General features: G+C 45.6%; 1 pseudogene; it reads right to left on the reverse strand.

Annotated features, from left to right (window-relative positions):
• Positions 1-3017: 3017 nt before the first annotated feature.
• Positions 3018-6979, reverse strand: LOC119325631 (annotated as a pseudogene).
• Between the last annotated feature and the right edge of the window lie 295 nt (positions 6980-7274).

Below are 7274 nucleotides of genomic sequence, written 5' to 3' on the forward strand. Positions count from 1 at the left end.
GTTTTTACACAGCAGAGCGTGTACCTAACACTGCACTTGACTTGACTTGAATTGTCGTCCTGACGACACGTGAGTTGTGGCTGGAAATCCTTTGGAGTTTGGAGTGCCAATCATGTGGACGTTATTTTTTGAGAGGGAGAAATCATGTGGAGGTTGTTTAGCCTCTATCTTCGTTGTGCAGAAAATGAGTGGAAGGCATGGGCCAAGAAAGAATGGAGAAAATTCTCAAGATTGTAGCTGTCACCGGCCGGCCGTCACCGGCCGTCTCTGTCATCTGCCATGGAATCACCTCCAGCCGCCCCCTTCTGCCGCGAGCCACCAGTTCCCGCTGCCGTCAGCCAGTTCGCGCCGCGTCCGCCGGTTCCTGCCGCCAGCCGCCTCTTGATCGGGAGGTGTCCACGCGTTGGGCACCTTCTGCTCCTCTTGTTCACTGATACATCTCTAACATATCTATAATTTTTTATTATTTCATGCTATTATAGTATCAATTTGAGATGTTTTATGTGCAATTATATATTATTTTTTGGGAGTGCCGGTCGAGCGCTCCCTAACGGTGAACATTGGGTCATTTTTTCTCTCCGCGTCGTGGATCTGAACCCTGAAAGAGAATGGATTCACGTAGGTCAGCCAAACCATTCCTGTACAGAACGAGCTAGGGATCGACCCCATGCTAGCGCAGGCCAATGCATGGCGGCGGCGGCCACGGCACGGCCGCACAAGAGGAGATTGAAGCACCCGCATTGGGGAAGGGAAGTACCTAGAGGGAGTAGCCCTGGCAACTCGCCCGACGAGGAGAGGAACGTCGGCGACACGTCAGCAGCTCAGAGTTGGCTCGCTCTGTTCGCTGTATGGATCGAGCGCTCTGGCGGTGAACAGTGGAATTTTATTCCCTTCTCCACACCATCAATCTGAACCCGAGAATGCATTGACGGAAGTGCCAAACCATTGCTGCACCGAACGAGCTATGGATCGACCCCGTGCAGGAGTAGATCAATGCGTGCCGGCAGCGGCATAGGAGGAGATTGAAGCACGTCGGGGAGGGGACGGGGTTGTACCTAGTGGGATCGATCTCGGCCGTGCAGGATGGCCCGCGACGGAGTCGCCCGGCGAGGAGAGGAAAGCCGGGAAGCTCGGACGGTGACAACACGTGCACCGGGAGGTGAGGGCGAGCAGTGGAGTGGCGAGTGGGAAGGGGATGGATGTGGTTCTGGTTGTCGCCTCGGTCAACAAAGAAACAGAGGTCGTCGCCGGGTCGTCGTCGTCCTATGTTTGTCTCTCTGTTCTGTGGGCCCAACTCCACGTGACCTAGTAGGAGATTTGTGTCCTGTGTGCTCTCTCGCGGAACACACAAAATTCACATTATTTAAAAAAATGGCATTCTTTTGAATTTACTGCCTACCCAGGAGCATGTGAGAGCAACTACAACTGGATGATTCAAACGGACGTCAACTTTATCCGCTTTTCGTCCGTTTTGGCCAGGGGACAGAAGGCGACGCTGTTGGACTGCAGGGCGGCGTGTGGGGACTTTGATTTGGCCATGAGCTCCCACGAGTTGCCATGCATGTGTGTGTGCTCCCGTGTTTCTTTTGTTGATGTGCATGCGTGCAGGCCGGTGAACAAAGCAGCAAGTAGCAGTCAAACGCATCAAGCAACAAAGCAAGCTGCAGCCGGAATCCCAGAGCACGCACGTGGCCGCGGCCCGGCGCCAGCACCAACCAAGGCGCAGACAGGGCCGGCCCTGTGTTTCGGGAGGCCCTTAGGCAAACTCGATGGCATGAGCCCTTATGTCCTAAGATCATATATATGTATGGGTGTGGGTGATACATAAACTTCATTAAACTTTCAACCATGCATCTTTAGTTTAAGATTTGACTATAATAATTGTTGGACAATGCCATATTACGACAGTTTAGTTCTAGTTCATGCACTCTGTTAAAGCAAGCGCCTCTACTCATTACAAATGGACATTAAATGAGCATGATAGAAACAGAGTAGAGTGAGTGTGCCTGTACTCTGTCGCTTTACCAGGTGTTGGTTTCTGTAACTGGAAAACAAATGAGCAGAGCCGGCGTGTGTCGTTGATTCAGTGAGAACAAGAGTGGGAATTCGTAGCCTGGAAAACTACCCTGTGTCTTTGTGTGTGCTGGTCTGCTCCTCCTCTCTTTTTTGTTTTGTACATTTGCTCGAGCAGCTTGCGTGCGTGTTTGCATCCACCGGGAACAAGGAGAGAGAGTGAGGCTCTTGCCAATAATAGAACCGAACACCCACACAGTGCAAACACACACGGTTCACACCAGAAGGCCCAAACAGAGAGAGTTGAAACAAGGGATATATAACAAGAAATGTACTGAACTTTGAACTTTGAAAGACTGTAAGCATATATAACAAGTGCTCCTTTAGGTGTTTAGTTCAGGAAACTATAACGAAGGAGGCACTGAGCTTCCAAATATCAGCTGCCTAGCTTGCCAAAGTGCATGCTTGCTGTCGACGCCTAATAAATATTGGTATCTCTAAGTGAACGCTGAAGCGTGCTTGCAGCAGTTATCTAGGGACACCGCCAGAACAAGAGACAACACACACATTTTCTGAATGACAACTTGGACGCTGTACTTGGATGCAGTATAGTGCTTGTAGCTATACTGAACCAGGTGGTGAAACTTTTGTACCAACGCCTTGCATTGCCACCGCACTACTTCATCACGTGCACAGATACTCTACTGTACCCAACAGCATCGATCAGCCACAGCACTCTAGTGTCCAATCTGCTAGTGATAATCTCGTCACCACTGCAAGTGATTGACATATGATCTGTAAAATCAAGATTTATTTGACAGCAATATATACATACCAGGCATATGTTAAGCTGTAAACAACTGTAAGCAGGGTTATATAACAGCCTCCGGATTGTTGAGAGAACTAATCAGAAGAGCTACAAATAATATTAAACCATCAACAAGGAAGATTGATTGTTGCAGAAAATGAAACTAGTCAAACAGTTAATGTCCGTATTAGGAGGATTCCACATGTTGTCAACTAATTGCTGGTCAAATGAAAAATATAGAAAGCATGGATGTCATACGTAATACAGTATCCAACAGAGAGAATACAGTGTATCATAACCGACATAGAAATCAAGCTAAACTCTCTTAAACTTTGAGAATCGGTGGGCAGGACGACGAGCAGCGTCAACTCTCCGTTCCTGGTTTCTTAGCTTGTTTAATCAAAGCTGGGGAGAAAGTAATTATATATGCCAATTCTTCTCAAAGTGTAGGCTAGGGTGGTTGGGATGTGTGCAGACTGCTCTCTCCATGGCACTCTTCACGGCATCAACCCTGAAATCGCTGCACCCTACTACACATTTGACAGTAACGAGGCAAGGGAGGTTCTCGATTCCAAAGTCCGGACTATCACCTTTAACTCTGCCCACAGAATTAAGCATGAGGTTTTCTAGCTTGGGCATGGATCCTCCCGCAAACATCAGATCTATCGGGTGAGAATGTGCATCATAAATAAAAATCGTCAAGAACTGGAACCCAACTTCACCACTGATTCTGAGCTTTTTGTTTGGCAAACTTTGTCCCAGCAGATGCATAATCAACAGATTGGGCTCTTGGAAGTCCTCCAAATGCATAAAGAGCAGACTGGGTAAGCCCCCAAGAATGCAGAGATCATCCTGCTTGACTGTCACCAATTGAATGTGTAGCTGTTGGAGGTTTATTAGGGAGCTCATCCATCTCTGAACTCGCGGGATGACTGAAGACTTGGTAATAAGTTTCTCGAGGGTGGGCAGACACAAAGGTTCCTGCAAGAGGCTGCTCCCTTTATAAATATGAAGGGAGCGGAGGTTCTGGGTGCCTAGCTTACACATGGAAGAGACCATAGCTTTGTTGCTTTTCTCCCCAACCACATATGTATCCTTAGTGTCATAATCAATTTTGATACTAAGATCAAGCTGCAGATTCCTCAAATTCTGGAGTTGGCCAAGGCCACACAGGAAGTCCAATGGCTGGATTGCAACCCTCACAATTTCCAATGTCTCCAGTGCTTGCATCTCCGCAATCCCATTAGGACATTTAGCATCATCTTAATGAATATTCCAAAGCGGATCTAACAAGTAGATGCATCAACTTTCTAAGATTAACAATAGATGCAGGTAATTCCTTTACAAAAGTCCCTCTTAGGTCCAGCACCTCTAAGCATCCTAAATGACCAATTTGTTCTGGGAGCTTACTTATTTTTGTACGTTGGAGGTTTAGGTACCTCAGCTGGAACAACCTCACTATAACTTCAAGATGATGATCCTCCAATGGTTGGAAGCTCAAGTCGAGAATACGCAAATGGCTGAACTCCTCCAACGAAGGGATTTCCACAAGACCTCTAACCAAAATAAGGGATCGGACATGGGACAACACCAGACCTGCTGTCAGTATTGTTGAATTTCCTTCTTCGACACCTTGTAGACAGAGTCGACGAACAACTTTGCTTTGGTTCTCATTTGTCAAAATGGGTACACCAAGTAAAGTAACGAAGTTCTCTTCTCTGGACTTGAATGTGATGAAATCAAGAATAGTGTCATGAACTCGACAACTCTTCACTATGCCATATAAATTTGTCTCTGCGGGTTGGATCAAACCCCTGTTGAGTAATTCATTAAAACACCTTTCTCCTAACTCATATGCCGTGTATCTGCCCTCTCTATGAATGAACCCTTCAGCAATCCATCTTCTTATCAGGCCTTTCTTCTCAATAGTAGAATCTTCTAGATATATGCTTAGGTATAAGAGGCAAGTTTTTAGATAAGGAGGAAGATCAAAGTAACTAAGTGACAAAATCTTCATCATTCCTTCGACACTAGGATTCCTTTCAAGTGCACGGCCAATTGAATCTTTTACTTGATTCCATATATTTTTTGTTCTTTCTGTGTTAGCCAACAAACCAGATATAGCAATGATCGCCAAAGGTAACCCATCGCATTTTTCCAATATCTGCTCAGAAATTTCTTGAAGGTATGAAGGGCAATCTTCATCAGACTTGAATAATCTTGTGTGAAATAACTGTCTTGAGTGCACCATATCAAGAGCCCTTATATTGTAAATATGACCATTGAATGATGAACAACATAAATGAGCGATACTGTTCATACGAGTGGTGGTGATTATTCTACTGGTAGAACTTGTAGTGGGGAATGCACGCTTAATAATATCCCACGTATCCACGTCCCATATATCGTCAACAACAACAAAATACCTGTACAAGGAAAAATTAGCATAGCTATAAAGTAAAGTGTGCTACGTAGACAGACAAAGAGTAAACGAAACACGTTAAGATTGACAAAATGAAAAGGATAATCACACAAGTGCTAAAAGGGCATATGTTACAACTTTTGTCGGAAAATCAGGGTAACTTGGATGCCACACTTGCAAAATCAGTCATGAGGTAAAGTGCACGGATAATTATAGAGCAGGATGTTAAGGGAGCTCAAGGAGAATTAGAAGGAAAAGTGAGCCAAGTTAGTACTGTGAGAATGTAGTGTTACTCCTGACACAAACTTATGCCATATAATTACACAATAAAAGGGAGTAGCGATGTGCCTATGTAATGAAGGAGATTTGTGAGCTTAGAATTACATGGAACTTTTTAACAAATTCCACTAGTACAATCTTCGTATGACATCTAAGTAACTATTTTTTTTCATTCAAAGATGACAAGTAGAAATGAAAAAATATTAAAGACAGAATGAACCTTTTGTCTGCTAGAAAATCTATGATCTTGATGATGAGTTGTTGTATATTCCCAGCTTCAGTGGTAGCATAGTCTTTCTTAGCCACTTCACTTAGAATGGTTCTCAAGATTTTGGTCATGTCTGGATTTCGTGAAACTGAGACGAAAGCCCAACACTCGTATTGTCCTCTGAGCTCTTGATACACTTGGTTTGCAAGAGTTGTTTTGCCCATACCTCCAGATCCAACAATGGAGACTATCTTCAGTTGTTGTTGCTGTTGCTGCTCTGAAGCACGAACATCAGCTTCCATCAAAAGTTTGATTATCTCAGCCTTGGGTTCATCGATTCCAACAAGCTTGGATGCATGCTCGAATATAGCAAGAGCTCTAGGGTCAACGGTCGCATTGACAGTCTTGGAGAAGGCCTCGTGACTCCTGTATCTTGCATTCCTCTTGCCCACTTCAATGATTTGTTTCTTTAGATCCTGAATCTCTTTGCCAATCCGATGGCGAGCCGTCATCTTCCCCAACTTCCCTAGTGAGTTCTTGATCTTCTCAATGAAACCATCTGGCTTTTCATCTTTATCACCGATGCTTTGCATGAAGTCATCGATGGCATCTTCCAGGTCATAGGACAGTTCCCGCACCTCATTCATCCATACTTTATCCTGCACATCGGGATCCTCCTCTTCAGACATCTTGAGGAGAAAAGCCTCCATGGCAGCAAGTTCATGAGTGAGGGACTTGATCTCCTTGCGAACTGTTTTGAAACGCTTGTACTCGTTGCCAAGCAGAGTTGTCAACTTCCCTATGACAGGTTTGAGGACCCCCGTCGCCACGCTGACAAGAGCCGCCTCCATGGCGATGCTCGAAGAGAGTTCGCTCAGTTAATGCAGCGGCAGTGTTCTCAATGTACAGCCTGACAAGAGAATTGATGGAAGTAAGCCACGATATTCCCAGCATATTATAACACTGAACAAGCTAGCTACTGGAAATCGCTACCACGCCAGCTTCCGTGTGGCAGCCGGAGATCGAAGCAGAGTAGTAGAGATGGGATCGTACCAGTCGTGGAGCCTGGATTTTTCGTCAGCAGCAGCAGCTAAGAGATAGCTCGCTGGAGGTGTCCGTCAAACGCACTCACGGTAAATAGTTGATTATTTCCTCTTTAGCACGTCATGGAGTCACTGTTTTAAATAGCCCGCTATAGCTCCGCTATAGCACGCTATAGCGTTTACAAAAGGTCTTGCGCTAAGAGACTTTGGTCCAAACAAATGAATAAACATTTTAAATAGCGCGCTATAGCTCCGCTATAGCACGCTATAGCATTTGAAAGAGGTCCGCCGCTAAGATGCTTAGCGCGCTATTTAAAACTTTGCATGGAGTAGATCTGAAGTTCTGAACCCTGTTGGTAGAGAATGGCTTAATGAAGGTGAGGCAAGCATCGCTGCACTCAACGAGGTACAGATGGATCCCGTGCCGATGAGATGCGGCATAGGAGGAGACGAGAGCCGGGAGCGTACCTAGCAGGATGGATCCGCCGCGGAGTAGCCCAT

Source organism: Triticum dicoccoides, chromosome 6B (assembly GCF_002162155.2).
Source record: "Triticum dicoccoides isolate Atlit2015 ecotype Zavitan chromosome 6B, WEW_v2.0, whole genome shotgun sequence".
In the NCBI taxonomy this organism is placed as follows: Eukaryota; Viridiplantae; Streptophyta; class Magnoliopsida; order Poales; family Poaceae; genus Triticum; species Triticum dicoccoides.